The sequence below is a fragment of the Lycium barbarum genome, chromosome 2, assembly GCF_019175385.1.
Source record: "Lycium barbarum isolate Lr01 chromosome 2, ASM1917538v2, whole genome shotgun sequence".
Taxonomy (NCBI): domain Eukaryota; kingdom Viridiplantae; phylum Streptophyta; class Magnoliopsida; order Solanales; family Solanaceae; genus Lycium; species Lycium barbarum.
In genome coordinates, this window is record NC_083338.1 from 58354393 (window position 1) to 58373890 (window position 19498).

At 39.9% G+C, this 19498-nt stretch overlaps 1 long non-coding RNA gene across 2 annotated transcripts; it reads right to left on the reverse strand.

Moving 5' to 3' along the window:
• Nucleotides 1-2439: 2439 nt before the first annotated feature.
• Nucleotides 2440-4863, reverse strand: LOC132620382 (uncharacterized). Of its 2 annotated transcripts, XR_009574832.1 has the most exons (5): nucleotides 4711-4863; nucleotides 4520-4636; nucleotides 3084-3261; nucleotides 2773-2992; nucleotides 2443-2681 (listed from the first exon to the last, which is right to left on the reverse strand). It is a non-coding gene; the product is annotated as an uncharacterized LOC132620382 (long non-coding RNA). The 2 variants fall into 2 exon arrangements; XR_009574821.1 differs by having other exon boundaries at nucleotides 2440-2992.
• Between the last annotated feature and the right edge of the window lie 14635 nt (nucleotides 4864-19498).

Below are 19498 nucleotides of genomic sequence, written 5' to 3' on the forward strand. Positions count from 1 at the left end.
ACAACCAACAATCATAGTTGAACATGATGCCACTAATACTTTTTTTTTTTTTACAATGATAACGTAACGATACCACTTATACTACTTGCTAGCAGCCATTAATCTTAGTACCAACTACACAAGCTTTTAACACCACTGACAACTACTAATTCAATTAACATATGCAAACTTCATAAATCACTAAATTGAGCTATATTTCTAGCTGCATATCAGAACTTCAGCACTGTAGTATTTTTAGCTAGCCATCATCAATCATAGATGCAACATTTCTAAATTTTTAGCTTACAACCAATGTAGGGAAGAAGGTACTGATACCACAAGACTATAAGTTTTGGTACAAAGTAATTTTAAACTTCAAATCACAAATCTATTTTTTTTTTTAAATGGTCTAGCTTCTATGGGTGTGAATTTCAGAGCTACTTTTATTTCCATGCTATTTTTTAGGCTAAATACATGCACAGCCCCCTAAACTTGTCATGAATTTCCATTTTGACACCTCAACTGAGGATGTTTCCTATTAGACACTTAAACAATCATCAAAGTGTCTACAGGACACAAAAAGCTGACACGGCATGTCTTGTTTACTCACTCATATTTGAGCAGGTAAGGTAATATGGATCAGTTGACCTAAACTTTTCTTTTTCTGATTATTTTGTTCCTCAACTTCATCTTCTTAAAGCAAACAAAAAATAATGTTGCCAAACTCAATCCTCTCCAATTTGGTGCCCCTTTTCTGTCCAGCAAGTTACTATCATTCCGTCAAACCAATGTGTTTCATCACAGTAGAGAATTTGTTTTCCTTTGTCTCATTTGTTATGTATTTCTGTGTTCCCCACTTGAAAGACCCAAATTCATGAATTTGAAAAGTTTATCACTACACAACTAATAATCTTTTCTCAAAAAAAGATAAAATCAAAAGATTTTTTTCATTCTTTCGGTATCCTCACTAGACAATGAGGACTGAAATATTTCTACTCTTTTGAAAGAACTAAATCAACAGATTTTAATTTTCCTTTCTCTAATCCTTGTCGAATAACATAGAGTAGAAGAAAATATCATAATTATATTTAAAAAAATAAGGTTTTCGGAAGCAAAGAAGCCATTTATAGTTAATAATAATAAACTAGTAACTTTTTCGAAATCGAATTAATCTGAGTACATATTACGAATAAATGTCAAATCCAAAGTTACATCTAGAATCCTTGACTTAAGGAGCATATCAGGAAGAAAAAAAAAAAGAGGAGTAAAACAATCCTATTCCCTTCCTTGAAGAATGTGATAATTAGAGAAGGAGAAAAGGGGCAAATACAATATGAGGGGCACTACTTCTTTGCTGGAACGAGTGTAGGGTAGAAGAAGAGGCAAGGAGAGACGAAGCTAGTGAGTCTAGTTGTGTGGAATTAGTCAATCCAAGGTGGATTATTTTTAATTGATGTGGCTTTTTTTAATTGGTTATTCAGCCACATAAGCAACATTTGAGCTTCACACACTGATCTTTTGTTTGGGACTGAGTTTTTAGTGTTCAATAGACACATTTTGATGGTAGTTTGAGTGTCTAATAGAAAACATCCTCTGTTAAGGTGCCTAAATGGAAAATCATGTCAAGTTTAGGGGGCTATATAGGTATTTGGCCTATTTTTTTACTATTTCATTGTGTTGTGAATTTCAAAGCAGTAAAGAAAAAGAAAGAGTTCCAAACATCAGTGAAAGACTGATGCTCTCTCCAACAACAATATAGACGATAAAAAACTGCATATTTGAATCATTACTGCTCAGCAAATCACACTAAAATACCATAGCTGAGCAAATCAAAGTTGTTGATTAATAAAAATACTCCTCAATAGCAAGAGCAAGAGCAAGTACCTGTTGCATTCTAGTCATGAAAGCAGCTATTTGTTCTTAGAACATCTTGTCAAATTCTCCTTTCGTGTATGCATGCTCCTCTTTGAATTTGTTTTGCAAATCTTGTTCCATATCCCTTTTTAAGTTGATAGCCATTTGTTCATGTTATTCTTGCAACTTCCGGTTAAGTTCTTCTTGCAACTTTCGGTCTATATCGACTTGCATCTCTTGCCGCATAACTTCCATTGCAGAAGATACGCTGGCCTCTATGTTCGCTTGCTGCATTTGAGTCTTTCTGGGAGGCTTCTTTCCATATCCAAAACCACGCACATAGCCCGGTCTCTCACCAAGAATGGATGAATACATCTCTTTTCTAGTCATGGGATTCTCGACCTCTTCAGATTGTTGTTGAGCAACAAGTTGATGGAGCTGGTCCTACATTTATGCATAATCATTTAAACTAAAACATAATAAACATATCCAAAGTAGCAAGTAGTATGGGAGAAAAATAATAAGGCAGTGATTTTAGGGAGTTACATGAATTTGTTGGGATTTTGACTCCAACCACACCCGTTCTCCGTTATCTTTCTTACGTGTATGTTGGATATCACACACTTTATCTGGTGTGTCCTTTTCTCCCGAAATAGGATCTCTATTCAATATAGTTCAATAGGAAAATGTATAAGCAGATAAATATAAATAACAAAACAGTCTATGTAATAATAGGAGAACAACTGTATTCTTACCGTAGATTCCTCTACTTCTGCAAAAGACTTTGTACCATAAGAATGCTTAGTTATTTGATTTTCCCTATTTCTTTTGTTTCTTTCACTGACAATCTGCACTAAGCCAAGAGTTCAGGATATCTTTATTCAAAAAGTAAACACACTTGGTATTTCCTAACTTCAAAAAAACTGGTTATTAAGTTACCTTGAATTCTTCACTTCCAAAATACTTTACTGGGTATTTCCAGTCCTCCAACTAAAAATCCTCAGGTCGATGAGACAATCTCTCTTCATCAGTAGCATAACGGAGGTAGTCAGTGTGCAATCGAGCTTTCCATGCTCTAAAAAGCCTTTGCATACTACTTATTTATCACAAAGCCTTGCAACTTATGCTCTCGCAGTCCACCACAAACTTCAAATTTGCTCTAAACACATTGTAACATTATATTTGATATCATAATCATATGAATAAATCATGTAATCTAAAGGCAATAAATATTGAGAGTAATTTATTACCTTGACCCTCAACCACATTGCTTCTCCATATTTCAAAACAATCTTTTGCCACTTCCCCTCTCGGAACGAGATAATGCTCCTCATGGTCAAACCACAGTAATTAACAATATCTCTAGCCCCAGGACCCACAGCTCTATCAATGTCATCTGGAATCATTATTGTGATTTTGCCTCCATACCTAGTTTTTATATCTATTGTTTTAGATTCAACTAGATTTAAAGATAAATTTGAATTAACTTATCCATTCAAACAGTGAATCACCTGTAAAATTCTTGTCCAAAATAAAAACTAAGGACTAAGCAATTTTGATCCTTAAATATGTAATGGAGAATTACACCATCTTGAAAGAGAGATGGGTAAAGCTAATTCAGTGAATTTTGAAGACAAAAGAGCTTAATTTAGGTTAAATTTACATGGGTTTTGAAGTATTGAGTATGTTTTTCTTGAAAGAGAGAGGGGTATAGTTGGAGCAAAAAATCAACCTTTAACTCACCTTAACTAGAATCTTGAAGTTTTGAGCATGACCAATAAAGGGAAAGATATAATTTTTAACAATCAAACTAAGCAAAATTAGTATTCATAACAACAAAAATCAAGAAGTCATATACTGCTATTCCCATCTTTCCTCACAAAACAGAAATGGCCACAAAAAGGTCAGAAATCACAAAAGACATAAACTTTACTAACCAAACTCAATCAATCATCCAACCAACAAAAAATTCAAAAATTGAAGCAAAAAAAAACCAAATTTCATCCAAGATTCTACGTTTAACTCACTTTGCATTTTTTCTGAAGGAAACAAAGCTGGAATCTTGAAGTTTTAAGCATGACCAAATAAAGGGAAAGAGAGAATTCTTAACAACCAAACTCAAGCAAAATCATTATTCATAACAAGGCTCACATCAGGTGGTATTAGTTCAACCAAAATCATAATTTTAATAAACACCAATCAAGAATTCACATACTCACATCAGGTGTTTGATTCTTTGCTTCAAGATTCACCTTTAAATCACTGAATTAGCTTTACTCATCTCTCTTTCAAGAAAAAAACTTACTCAATACTTCAAAACCCATGTAAATTTAACCTAAATTAAGCTCTTTTCTCTGCATAAATCACTAAATTAGCTTTACTCATCTCTCTTTCAAGAAAAAATGTACTTAATACTTCAAAATCAAGTAAATTTAGCCTAAATTAACCCCCTTTCTCTGCATAAATCACCCAATTTAAGCTACCCAATGTAATATGAACATGAAATCACAATAACAACAACAACATCAAAAGGTCTAAAATTTCAAAAAGAAACTTTCAGTTATGGGATAACACAAAAACTACTATCAAGACCAAGAATCGACAAAATACAAAAAGCAAAAATTAGTGATGAGAGTCGATAAACATGAAAATTAGTGATGAGAGTCGATAAACATGAAAAACTTACCCTCAAAGTGATTTCCAGCTTCAAACCTTCAAAACCTTCAAACGGGTTACCCTTACAGTGAATATTCAGACTTTGAACTCTCTTCCTTCCTCCTTCAACTTTAGAGAACTCAGATTCCTATAAATTATCAAATGGGTTAAACAAATTGGAGATGAAATCTAAAAATTATATGACCAAAATGAAAAACATACCTGATGGAGTCACAATTTCTAGTTAGAGTTTTTGGGTCTCCAAAATGTGGCTCACATTTTCTGGAACGAGCATAGAGAATTGGAAGATTTGAAGAAATTTGTGGTATGAGCAGAGAGAAATGGAGAAAAGGATTTTTTTTTCTAGAGAAATGGAGGACTGAATGCGTATAAGCTTTCTCTCTTCTTTTAATGAATTATTTGCTTCTATTTTCTTTTTATTTTAAAATTCAATTAATTGGATTATTAGAGGCGACCAGGTTGCCACAAATTGGTATTTAGTGGCGACTATTTACAAGTCGCCACTAAATATTTGGAGCCAAATTTTTAGCAGTAGTGGGAACTGAAATTTCAGAATTAGTGACACATATTAGTGGCGACCTAAGAAAAGTGGCCACTAAAAATTTAGTTTCTGTAGCAACAATGTGTGTCGCCACTGGATGTGTCACTTCTGTAGCAATAAATAAGGTTGCCACTAAATTCTGCCACAATAAATCACATTTCTTGTAGTGAGGGTTATGCACGCAGATGAGATCGAGTCTGTGGAGTTGGCTTCATATATACTTCGTGATATTGCGGTACAGTGGTATCAGACTTAGGAGCTATCTAGGGGAGAGAAGGCCCCTCTAACTGTTTGGCAAGAGTTTTCAGATGCTTTCATTCGCCACTATTTACCTCCTGAGGTCAGGCGAGCCCGAGCAGTTAGGTTTCTACGTATTGAGCAGGGTGGTATGAGTGTCCAGGAGTACTGTGTATATTTTGATTCTATGGCTAGATATGCCCCAACAATGGTGGCTGAGATGGAGGACAGAGTTCATCATTTTATGGCGGGTTTAAGGCCGCATTTGATAGATGCTTGTACGACTGCTGCATTACAGCCGAGCATGGATATCTCCCATATACAAGCATATGCACAGAATTTGGAGAACCGCAAGCGTCAGCATAGGATAGAGAATGACCATGACTGGGGCCATAGCAAGATGGCCAGATGTTTAGATACCAGGGGTGAGTCCACGGGAGGATAGAAGGAGCAGTATCCCTGATACCCATTCCATTCGGCAGAGAGTGCACCTCCACGATTTTCAGGTATGAGATTTGATCCGTTTTTTATTTTCGGAGCGAGTCAGAGTTCTAGAGCTTTAGGTTCTCAGCATACAACGGAGTCAGGCCAGATGAGACCCTCTTTTCCATGACGTGCCCAGTGTGGCATGTCACACACAGGTCAGTATCAGTTAGGATCAGATGTTTGTTATGTTTGTGGCCAGGCAGGTCATAGGATAAGGCAGTGTCCGATGAGAGAGAGTGGGGGTATGTGTCACGACCCAACCCCGTAGGTCGCGACTAGTGTCCGACGTGGACACTCGTATATACTTACCCACCAACTCTCACTTATGCCTATATATTATGAATCTCGTGCGTCCCAAATTATAAACATATCTTTTAAACCATTATTTATATCATAAAACATAGATCGATCATATTAACGTAGTGTAGGGGCAAACTGGGTACAAACCAAGCAAACATCACTGACCAAACACGACCCATGACCCACATACATGTCTACAGGCCTCTGATACAGACAACGGAATCATATGACGGGACAGGGCCCCGCCGTACCCAAAATAACCATAAACACGAAATCATATACACCAGAGAGTTCTGTACCGAAAGTATGGGCTCCGGATCAAAGGAGCACTCCAAGCAGCAGACTGTGTACCCTAGGCTGGCGGATCACCACAATAAGCGTCTGTACCTGCGGGCATGAAACGCAACCCCCGAAGAAAGGGGGTCAGTACGGAATATGTACTGAATATGTAAAGCATGGAATACAGAAATCAGAACTATAGTCGAAACAAGCGGTAAAAGAATGAGTACATGGTCCAGAATATCAAATCACTCACTCCCCAGACCCAGATCATACAGATCATCACAAATCATACAAACCGATATAACCTGTCAAAAGGGTTGCCAAACGTACAGGGTTTCCAGACACAACTTATGCCTACCTAGCTCATGTGTCAGCCGGAATGTATGACATACATAATACTCAGATGACGTCATATATAAAAAGGAACACGGGACTTACCGGGTACTCAGATGATATAGTATACCGGTTGGAATACAGGACGTACAGAGTATCAGAACTTACTTTCCAGACGCAGATCACACATAGTGCACATTATAGTCATATGCCATATCAGAACGCCATAGCGTATCGGATCAAACGCTGCAACCTGGGAATCATATGATGTTTACAAGAAGTGTGCCACCTCGAGCTCAACCCAGTACAGTGGTCACACCATACATAAACGTATCGTATCAGGTGGCGTATAGCCGGAGTATATCATATCATATAGGAACACGCGTCTACAAGGGGTATGCCACCTCGAGCTCGGCCCAGTACAGTGGTCATCCCAAGCAGAAACTGCCCGTTTTTCCCGCTCGAGCTCTGCCCAGTACACAGGTCACGGATCAGTCTCGGGAGCTCGAGCTCTGCCCAGTACACTCCCAACGCGTCCGCCTGGTATCAGATTATGTAGCGCAGATACTGTCCGCTTTGGGGATCGAGCTCAGCCCAGACCACCCCTCACGGTTTTATTTCAGAACACTGTGGACAACATAGGGGAACAGCGCACGATAACATATCCTGGCCCGGCTCAGTGAATAGACATGCTGAGGCTCGCACGAGCAGAGTAGTGAGAAACCAGATGCACATGGAAACCAAGACTCGACAGACCAGCGTCCTTACCGATACCTGGAGGCTCGGAACAGATTTCAGGTCAATCCAACGTAGTATGAGAAAGTTACGAGTGTTTGAAGTACAGAACGCTTCGTAAGCGTTTCAGAAGCTTTTTTTTTTTCGGAGAATCAGAGTCATAGTCATACCAGGCACCTTCAGATGTCCTTACGAATCAGATCAAACAGAGATTTTGGAACCATATGTACATACGGAAAGATCATGAGCGTTTTTGGTACCGGAACCTCTTCGGGCACTTCTAAGCAATCCGATGTCGTATACGAAAGTTGGAGACTCTAAAGTTTACAGAAAACATTCATATTGGATACTCACATCAGAGTACTTGTATCAGAATACTCATAGTAGAATACTTATAATAGAGCACTTACATCAAAAATCTTGTTTCAAAATGCTTATGTCGAATACTTATTTCAGAAGACTCATATCATAATACTTTATCCGGATACTTATATCAAAATACTTACATCAGATTACTTATATCAAAATATCTATATCGGGATACTTATATCAAAATAATTCTAGCGGAGTACTTGTATCGGAACACCTATGCCCGGATACTCATGTCAACAAAAGGGCATACGGTCGAATTGTCATAGTGCGCGTGATCAATAACCGGCCCGGGAACCGGTGAACGATATCGTAATAAAGGGGCACGAGCAGAGTCATGAGCGACTAATACAATTTATAAATCGAAATAGTTATAAAACTTGATATAATCATATATCAGCCCATTAGTCAGACTAGTTCGAACAATTGGTCAATACAGGATTTATTTCACGAAATTACTTTCAAAGTTACATTTATAGTTCGAAATGTAATTTAGAACGTCAGGGACAGTCAAGACATTATTCTATGATAGCCAAAGTCATAACAATAATCTTTTTCCGACACTATACAAAAATACGCCTATTAGAACAAACAAAGGAGTCTCGGGATTAGTGGGCCCACCTCGGGTCATGTCGAGGGGGCGGACCTGAATCACAAGTATTAGGATTTATGGAATCATCAATGGAAGTTTCGAAGCTATTCTATTACATTTACCAAAGTTTCGGACGTTTGATCATTTTCTAACCAAATGTGAGGTTTTCTAATTCAATTAGATTGAATGAATAGTACTCAAATTCAAATTCGAATTACCATGAACGGAACTGCCCCCGAGGCTCAAGTATCGACCTAGTATACTTAGGACATGCCAAAAGAAGGAATGGGTTAGCTTTACATACCTTACGTGCGTCTTTCGCTCGCTTAATCTCAAATCCCGTTTCGCCCGGAATCTACAAATGGTCAAAGTTACCAATTGTAAGTTATGGATTCTAACGATTCAACTTGAAGTTATAGTTGTCTACCGAAATTTCGGCAGCACCTCCCCTGTAAATATAGCACCCCCGAGAATTATCTCGGCTCAAATAGCAGCAACAACAACCCAACAACATCAACAATGTCACAATCATCACAACAATGCATTATATCCTTAATAGTCTACTTTTCTATATAGTTTACAACTTCCATCCCACTTTCCATTATCCAACTAACATCAACATTTTCCATATTCATTAGCTAGTTCAAGATCATCCAAATACATTCAATAGCATTCCAAACAATATTCATGAATTCAAGTATTGCCGCTAATTTCATATTCCATCCGATGTTTCTACAAACGTAACGAAACTTCCAACTCACATTGTTTTCCTTCCTAACTCTTTAACAACAACAAAAATTCACATTTGAATCTTACTTCCATACTTATATAAAAATCTTACAAAATTCATATAATTTCTCATAATCACATACAAGCAAATTCAATGCCAATTCAAATCATTAAACCTTCATTTGCATTGTAAAGATCACAACAACACAACTAACATGTTAAACAAAATAAATCCATCATTATTTCATCATAACATAACCCACGGCCAACATGGCAATTTTCCCACTTCATCCAATTTTCATTCAACTCTCATTTCCAATGCAAATTCCACAATTATCACAACTAGAATACAACTTAAAATTCAACTCATTCCACTTACACATTGATACAAACACACGGCCAAACTCTATATTCCATACCCACTTTGCAAACTTCAATTTTTCCATACAATCAACTCATTCCCACATACTACAACACAAACAAGACTTCATAACACAATTAAAAGGGATGAATTCTTACCTTTCCTTCAACTTCCAACTTTCCCGCAAACGTGGTTCTCTCACTAAACTAATTATACCACGTCGAAGAGCGCCTTGAACTTATCAATAATTCAAGAAAGACAAGATTTTTGGATTGGAATCAAAGGCTAGGAAATTGTTTTCTTTTCCTTTCACTAGGGCCGAATGCCCTTGTTTTGTGGTGTTCTTCAAATTTTTTGAGAGTGTTCTTGAACTTTCTTGATCATGAAATCCTTTATATTAATTTGTCACATGACTTAGTCACATGACAATTAATAACATGGGTTTGGGCTAGCATTATGGACCATGGCCGGCCACCTTGTGGCTTTGGGCCTAAATTTTTCCTCAAACTTTTGTGAGCCCAAATTGTTAGAATTCTCATTTTAAAATTCCCGAAACTAATTTCCAAAATTCCAATTTTTCCCTTGGCCTTCCCCGATGTCTCCGCGTCAACACTTTTCATAAACAACAACATATATGTCAAATGAAATCTAAAGGGGCCCTTATTCTTTACAAGTCACAATTATTCCAAATTTTCCGGATACGCGAAAACACGGGATATAACATCCTCCCCCCCTTTAGAACATTCGTCCTCGAATGTTAAATTAGCCTTATAGGGTTTTACAAGCATTTCGGGGGAGTTCTCCTTATTTCCTTCAAAATTCTGCCACTCCGTCACAATTATTATCCCTTTTTACACACTCGCCTTAGTTCTATTCTCGAATATCATTACGCTAAGACTTTCCGGCTTTAACTAGTGGTGAAACCGACATCAGTCTACTTATAACAGTCACATCGTGTCTTTCGCTTTGTCCCTTAGGTTCCGTTCAGTCAAAGTTTTCATATATCATAACACTGACTGCTGGGGCCCATCTGTCAGTCAAAACAGTCGTAACTGGGATGTGATCTGCACACATATACATTCATTACCATTTCCCTTACAATACATTTTCAAACGCCATTTAAATTTATTCTAATTCCAGGACTGTGTCGCACCTTCCTTTTCTTCGGCGGCCGAGCTCGCCTTAGCCTACCCGACCTATTTAGGGTTTCTAACCTTTCGGTACATTCTAATTTATTTAGGTTACCCCAGACTTTCCATTGGTCTCTTATATCTGCGTTTATGAAAATTTCGTACACTTCCCAGGGGGTCACACATCCCAGAATTGCTCTGGCCCCAGCACGCTTAACCCTGAGACTTTAATATATTTAGACGCGTTGATGCCGGTATAGTTGCATCGACCGCCCCGCACGGCCTTGGTCACATAATTTAGGACAAGTCGGGGTCTCGGTAATTTTGGAAAGTTCTCGCAGCGGGTCCCGCTCTGATATAGAGAGGGCCCTTTTTTTTCCGATTATGCAACTACTGCGTTAGCTCTTTTAAACTTTTCGACTCTCACTTTTTATCCACATATATCATTACCTCAGACGATTTTATCAATTTGGGCCTTATCTCAGTTCTACTAGCAATCGGGGAGGAATACATGATGAAACAAAATCTGGACCTACCAAAGCGTGTGTGTGTATATATATATATATATATATATATATTCAGAAAAAGTGGGCAATATACCTGTAAACACATCTGGTGCCGCCTCTGCGTCCTGCCGGCTAGCCAAAGCATATAAGCGGTTCAAAGGACCGCTAGAACCGGAAGCTGTGCCACGACATCTACCGCGGCCCGATGGTGTCGGCACACTCTGCCCCGTAGGGCGTACCGCTACAGAAGAAAAAGGTAAATCAGCAACTGACCCGCTGGGCTGGGCTGCACCACCCGAACTGGTCCTATACGGACACTTTCTCATAATGTGGCCTTGACGGCCACAGGAAAAACAAGCATATGTAGCATAATGACATTCTCCAGAGTGGCGTCTCCCACAATAAGGACACCGAGGTCTGGGTGGCCTCGACCGACCGGAACCTCCGTCCACCTGCGAGCTCAAGACTCTGGAGCTCTGTCCTGCCCCGGAGTACCATGTGTCACCAGACCTCCTGCCCGAACTCTGTGGAGGGGTATCCTATGCTGGCTGGGAAAAATGACTGTTGTGCTGCTGCTGCTGACGCTGTCTGCCTAAGAGTTTCCTAGAATACCCAGCCACTCTAACCCTCTTGGGTTGTCTCCTGTCACAACCTCTACCTGACTGATCCTCTTTGTGCCGATCTTCCATCCCTAGAGCATACGCCTGTAATCGGGCGATGTCCATGTCAGTCTGCGATGCCATCGCCATGCAGCAGTCAACCAAGTAGGGGTCTAACCCTATCACGTACCGGTGCATCCGGTCAGCCATATCAGCTACTATAGCGGGTGCATACCTAGCCAGAAAATCAAACTCCAGATTATACTCACGAACGCTCTGACCCCCCTGCCGCAACTGCAAAAACCTATCAACCCGCGCCCGCCGTAGCTCCGGGGGCAAAAAGTGATGGAGAAAAGCAGCCACAAACTCATCCTACGTAGCTGGGGGAGCATTCTCACCTCTGGACAGCTCCCAAGACTCGTACCAATTTACCGCTACATCTCGCAGTCTGTGTGAGGCCAGCTCGACAGACTCGGTCTCGGAAGCCCGAACTAGTCCCAGCACACGCCGCATCTGTCGAATGAAATCATGGGGGTCCTCTTCGGGCTTAGACCCGTAGAACTCTGGGGGACCACAAGTCAAGAATTCGCGGACCCTTAAACTGTCACGCCTATCCATATCATCAACCCCTAGCCCGCGTCCGCGAGCCTGCCCTGCTACTATCCTCGTCAATAACTGTACTGCCTCCCCCATCGCCCTGTCCTCTGCCCCTGGCTGAGGAGCTGGAGGCTCGGGCACTGGAGCCTCTGGAGCTAATGACGGAGCCGCTCCAGGATCGTCTGCTGATGATGGCGTAGCGGAATCCTCTGAGTGGGGTGCAATATCGGGCATAATCTGAGTATGAGCCCGGGTGACTCTCTGTATCTGACTGGCCTCTCCTACTTTGCCCTTCTGGGCAGCCGTCGCCTTCTTCGGAGGCATCACTGTAAACATAGCAATCTGTTAGAAAAGAGCCACCCCAATAGCACAGCTCTATCGCACGATCTAAGATTCAAAGAAAGGGTAACATCCTAAATGTCCTGCAGCCTCCCGTTTATAGATGTGGTGCACAACACACCGATAAACAGGACTCTACGAGACACGGCCTGTAGACATTCCGAGGACAAACCGCTCTGATACCACTTTTGTCACGACCCAACCCCGTAGGCCGCGACTAGTGTCCGACGTGGACACTCGTATATACTTACCCACCAACTCTCACTTATGCCTATATATTATGAATCTCGTGCGTCCCAAATTATAAACATATCTTTTAAACCATTATTTATATCATAAAACATAGATCGATCATATTAACGTAGTGTAGGGGCAAACTGGGCACAAACCAAGCAAACATCACTGACCAAACACGACCCATGACCCACATACATGTCTACAGGCCTCTGATACAGACAACGGAATCATATGACGGGACAGGGCCCCGCCGTACCCAAAATAACCATAAACACGAAATCATATACACCAGAGAGTTCTGTACCGAAAGTATGGGCTCCGGATAAAAGGAGCACTCCAAGCAGCAGACTGTGTACCCTAGGCTGGCGGATCACCACAATAAGCGTATGTACCTGCGGGCATGAAACGCAGCCCCCGAAGAAAGGGGGTTAGTACGGAATATGTACTGAATATGTAAAGCATGGAATACAGAAATCAGAACTATAGTCGAAACAAGCGGTAAAAGAATGAGTACATGGTCCAGAATATCAAATCACTCACTCCCTAGACCCAGATCATACAGATCATCACAAATCATACAAACCGATATAACCTGTCAAAAGGGTTGCCAAACGTACAGGGTTTCCAGACACAACTTATGCCTACCTAGCTCATGTGTCAGCCGGAATGTATGACATACATAATACTCAGATGACGTCATATATAAAAAGGAACACGGGACTTACCGGGTACTCAGATGATATAGTATACCGGTTGGAATACAGGACGTACAGAGTATCAGAACTTACTTTCCAGACGCAGATCACACATAGTGCACATTATAGTCATATGCCATATCAGAACGCCATAACGTATCGGATCAAACGCTGCAACCTGGGAATCATATGATGTTTACAAGAAGTGTGCCACCTCGAGCTCAGCCCAGTACAGTGGTCACACCATACATAAACGTATCGTATCAGGTGGCGTATAGCCGGAGTATATCATATCATATAGGAACACGCGTCTACAAGGGGTATGCCACCTCGAGCTCGGCCCAGTACAGTGGTCATCCCAAGCAGAAACTGCCCGTTTTTCCCGCTCGAGCTCTGCCCAGTACACGGGTCACGGATCAGTCTCGGGAGCTCGAGCTCTGCCCAGTACACTCCCAACGCGTCCGCCTGGTATCAGATTATGTAGCGCAGATACTGTCCGCTTTGGGGATCGAGCTCAGCCCAGACCACCCCTCACGGTTTTATTTCAGAACACTGTGGACAACATAGGGGAACAGCGCACGATAACATATCCTGGCCCGGCTCAGTGAATAGACATGCTGAGGCTCGCACGAGCAGAGTAGTGAGAAACCAGATGCACATGGAAACCAAGACTCGACAGACCAGCGTCCTTACCGATACCTGGAGGCTCGGAACAGATTTCAGGTCAATCCAACGTAGTATGAGAAAGTTACGAGCGTTTGAAGTACAGAACGCTTCGTAAGCGTTTCAGAAGCTTTTTTTTTTCGGAGAATCAGAGTCATAGTCATACCAGGCACCTTCAGATGTCCTTACGAATCAAATCAAACCGAGATTTTGGAACTATATGTACATACAGAAAGATCATGAGCGTTTTTGGTACCAGAACCTCTTCGGGCACTTCTAAGCAATCCGATGTCGTATACGAAAGTTGGAGACGCTAAAGTTTACAGAAAACATTCATATTGGATACTCACATCAGAGTACTTGTATCGGAATACTCATAGTAGAATACTTATAATAGAACACTTACATCAAAAATCTTGTTTCAAAATGCTTATGTCGAATACTTATTTCAGAAGACTCATATCATAATACTTTATCCGGATACTTATATCAAAATACTTACATCAGATTACTTATATCAAAATATCTATATCGGGATACTTATATCAAAATAATTCTAGCGGAGTACTTGTATCAGAACACCTATGCCCGGATACTCATGTCAACAAAAGGGCATACGGTCGAATTGTCATAGTGCGCGTGATCAATAACCGGCCCGGGAACCGGTGAACGATATCGTAATAAAGGGGCACGAGCAGAGTCATGAGCGACTAATACAATTTATAAATCGAAATAGTTATAAAACTTGATATAATCATATATCAGCCCATTAGTCAGACTAGTTCGAACAATTGGTCAATACAGGATTTATTTCACGAAATTACCTTCAAAGTTACATTTATAGTTCGAAATGTAATTTAGAACGTCAGGGACAGTCAAGACATTATTCTATGATAGCCAAAGTCATAACAATAATCTTTTTCCGACACTATACAAAAATACGCCTATTAGAACAAACAAAGGAGTCTCGGGATTAGTGGGCCCACCTCGGGTCATGTCGAGGGGGCGGACCTGAATCACAAGTATTAGGATTTATGGAATCATCAATGGAAGTTTCGAAGCTATTCTATTACATTTACCAAAGTTTCGGACGTTTGATCATTTTCTAACCAAATGTGAGGTTTTCTAATTCAATTAGATTGAATGAATAGTACTCAAATTCAAATTCGAATTACCATGAACGGAACTGCCCCCGAGGCTCAAGTATCGACCTAGTATACTTAGGACATGCCAAAAGAAGGAATGGGTTAGCTTTACATACCTTACGTGCGTCTTTCGCTCGCTTAAACTCAAATCCCGTTTCGCCCGGAATCTACAAATGGTCAAAGTTACCAATTGTAAGTTATGGATTCTAACGATTCAACTTGAAGTTATAGTTGTCTACCGAAATTTCGGCAGCACCTCCCCTGTAAATATAGCACCCCCGAGAATTATCTCGGCTCAAATAGCAGCAACAACAACCCAACAACATCAACAATGTCACAATCATCACAAAAATGCATTATATCCTTAATAGTCTACTTTTCTATATAGTTTACAACTTCCATCCCACTTACCATTATCCAACTAACATCAACATTTTCCATATTCATTAGCTAGTTCAAGATCATCCAAATACATTCAATAGCATTCCAAACAATATTCATGAATTCAAGTATTGCCGCTAATTTCATATTCCATCCGATGTTTCTACAAACGTAACGAAACTTCCAACTCACATTGTTTTCCTTCCTAACTCTTTAACAACAACAAAAATTCACATTTGAATCTTACTTCCATACTTATATAAAAATCTTACAAAATTCATATAATTTCTCATAATCACATACAAGCAAATTCAATGCCAATTCAAATCATTAAACCTTCATTTGCATTGTAAAGATCACAACAACACAACTAACATGTTAAACAAAATAAATCCATCATTATTTCATCATAACATAACCCACGGCCAACATGGCAATTTTCCCACTTCATCCAATTTTCATTCAACTCTCATTTCCAATGCAAATTCCACAATTATCACAACTAGAATATAACTTAAAATTCAACTCATTCCACTTATACATTGATACACACACACGGCCAAACTCTATATTCCATACCCACTTTGCAAACTTCAATTTTTCCATACAATCAACTCATTCCCACATACTACAACACAAACAAGACTTCATAACACAATTAAAAGGGATGAATTCTTACCTTTCCTTCAACTTCCAACTTTCCCGCAAACGTGGTTCTCTCACTAAACTAATTATACCACGTCGAAGAGCGCCTTGAACTTATCAATAATTCAAGAAAGACAAGATTTTTGGATTGGAATCAAAGGCTAGGAAATTGTTTTCTTTTCCTTTCACTAGGGCCGAATGCCCTTGTTTTGTGGTGTTCTTCAATTTTTTTTAGAGTGTTCTTGAACTTTCTTGATCATGAAATCCTTTATATTAATTTGTCACATGACTTAGTCACATGACAATTAATAACATGGGTTTGGGCTAGCATTATGGACCATGGCCGGCCACCTTGTGGCTTTGGGCCTCAATTTTTCCTCAAATATTTGTGAGCCTAAATTGTTAGAATTCTCATTTTAAAATTCCCGAAACTAATTTCCAAAATTCCAATTTTGCCCTTGGCCTTCCCCGATGTCTCCGCGTCAACACTTTTCATAAACAACAACATATATGTCAAATGAAATCTAAAGGGGGCCTTATTCTTTACAAGTCACAATTATTCCAAATTTTCCGGATACGCGAAAACACGGGATATAACAGTATGGTTCAGCCTATAGGGTCTATGGCTGGTTCTTTTTCCGCAGTACACCGTTCAGGGAAAGCTTTCGAGACACCAGCAGGACGAGGTAGAGGGAGGAGTGGAGCATCTAGCTTGAGCGGTCCTCAGCACCACGTATACGGACTAGCTGGTAGGAAGGATCGTGAGTCGTGTCCTGATATCGTCACAGGTATATTATCAGTCTCCTTCTTTGGTGTGTATGCACTAATTGACCCAGGTTCTACTTTATCATATGTTACTCCATTTGTCGCCGACAAGTTTGGAATAGAGCCTGAATTGATTAAATCATGAAGTGTTGACACCAGTTGGTGACTCAGTTATAGCTAGGCGGACATATCGACACTGTGTAGTGATAGTTTGTAATCACCGTACCTTAGCAGATCTGATTGAGTTAGACATGATTTATTTCGATGTGAGCATGGGCATAGATTGGTTGGCATCCTGTTACGCTACTGTTGATTCTAGTTTCCCGGCAAGCCAGCCCTTGAGTGGAAGGGCAATGCTGCTTCGTCGAGGGGTAGGTTTGTTTCCTACCTTAAGGAGAGGAAGATGATTAGAAACGGATACATGTACCACTTGGTTCGGGTCCAGGATGTACAAGTAGAGTCACCGACCCTTCAGTCTGTTCTTGTGGTTAAAGAATTCCCAGAGGTGTTTCCAGATGAGCTTCAGGCATTCCACCAGAGCAAGAGATTGATTTTACTATCGATTTATTGCCAGATACTCAGCCAATATCTATTCCTCCTTATAGAATGGCACCCGCAGAGTTGAAGGAGTTAAAGGAGCAATTGAAGCATTTACTTGAGAAGGGTTTTATTAGGCCCAGTACGTCGTCGTGGGGAGCACCGGTATTTTTTGTAAGAAAGAAGGATGGTTCTTTACGAATGTGTATTGATTATAGGAAATTGAATAAAGTGACTGTGAAGAATAAGTATCCACTTTCGAGAATTGATGATCTGTTTGATCAGCTACGAGGCGCCAGATATTCTTTGAAAATAGACTTGAGATCGGGGTATCATCAGGTTAGAATGAAGGAGGAAGACATTCTGAAGACGACATTCAGAACCAGATATGGGCACTATACATTCGGATTAACTAATGCTCCAGCCGTGTTCATGGACTTGATGAATCGCATATTCAGGCCTTTCTTAGATCTTTTCGTGATTGTATTTATAGATGATATTCTGGTCTATTCGCTGTTAGAGGTGGATCATGTAGAACATTTACGAGCAGTGCTTAAAATCCTTCGAGACAGAGAGTTGTATGCCAAATTCTCCAAGTGTGAGTTCTGGTTGAACTCTGTGGCGTTTCTTAGCCACGTTATTTTAGATGAAGGCATTAGAGTGGATACTCAAAAGATTGAAGCTGTAAAGAATTTGCCAAGGCCCACGACACCAATGGAGATACATAGTTTCTTGGGTTTGGCTGGTTATACAGAAGGTTCGTAGAGGGATTTTCTTCTCTTTCAGCCCCGTTGACCAAGCTGACTCAGAAATCAGTTAAATTCCAGTGGACAAATGCATGTGAGCGGAGTTTTTAGACGTTGAAGTACAAATTGACCTCATCACCTATTTTGACTCTTCCAGAAGGAATATATGGCTATGTGATATATTGTGATGCTTCGGGTATTGGTTTGGGATGTGTATTGATGTAGCACGGTAAGGTTGTTGCTTATGTGTCTAGGCAGTTGAAAAAGCACGAGAAGAATTATCCAACTAATGATCTTAAGTTAGCTGCGATGATCCATGCTTTGAAATTGTGGAGACATTATTTATACGGTACCCATGTTGATATCTATACTAATTGTTGCGTCCAAATGCACACTCATGTGTACGTGGTCGTACAAGTAATAGAGTGATTATATAAAATCAGATGTCGAACCCACAGAGACTTATGACCAATATTTCACGAAAATAAACTATTGCTTATTATCTATGCAAGTGAAGAATAAAAGTGTTGGTTCTTTTATAACTAAATGCTATAATGTAATTGACTAATAATGTATCCAGAAATTGTGCTTAGAACGTAATTGAGAACGACTTTTATCAAGATTTTAGAAGTATTCCAGGGTCGTGATTTGTTCACCAATCCTATTGAGTTAGTCAAGTATCACACCTTAGTAACTTTGTTCACAATAGCTAATTAACCGGATTATTAATCTCGTAGTATTCTTCCGAACCACTACTCGTCGATTCAAGATAATTCTCCTCCTATATTCCTATGGTATTGACCTATCAAGAATGCAATAAGAGCACAATATATAATTTATTGCGGTAACTAAGTATATTCCTATCCTAGTCACAAATCCTAGCCCAACTTTAGGGATATTCAGATCACAATCTCATTACTTCTTCTCCAAATTAACAACGTCTTTCCCAAGCACGTATATCAATGAGTAAATAGAACTCAACTGTTGCGCAGACAATCAAGAAATTAAACACAGAAGTAACGAAGCAATTGCATACGAA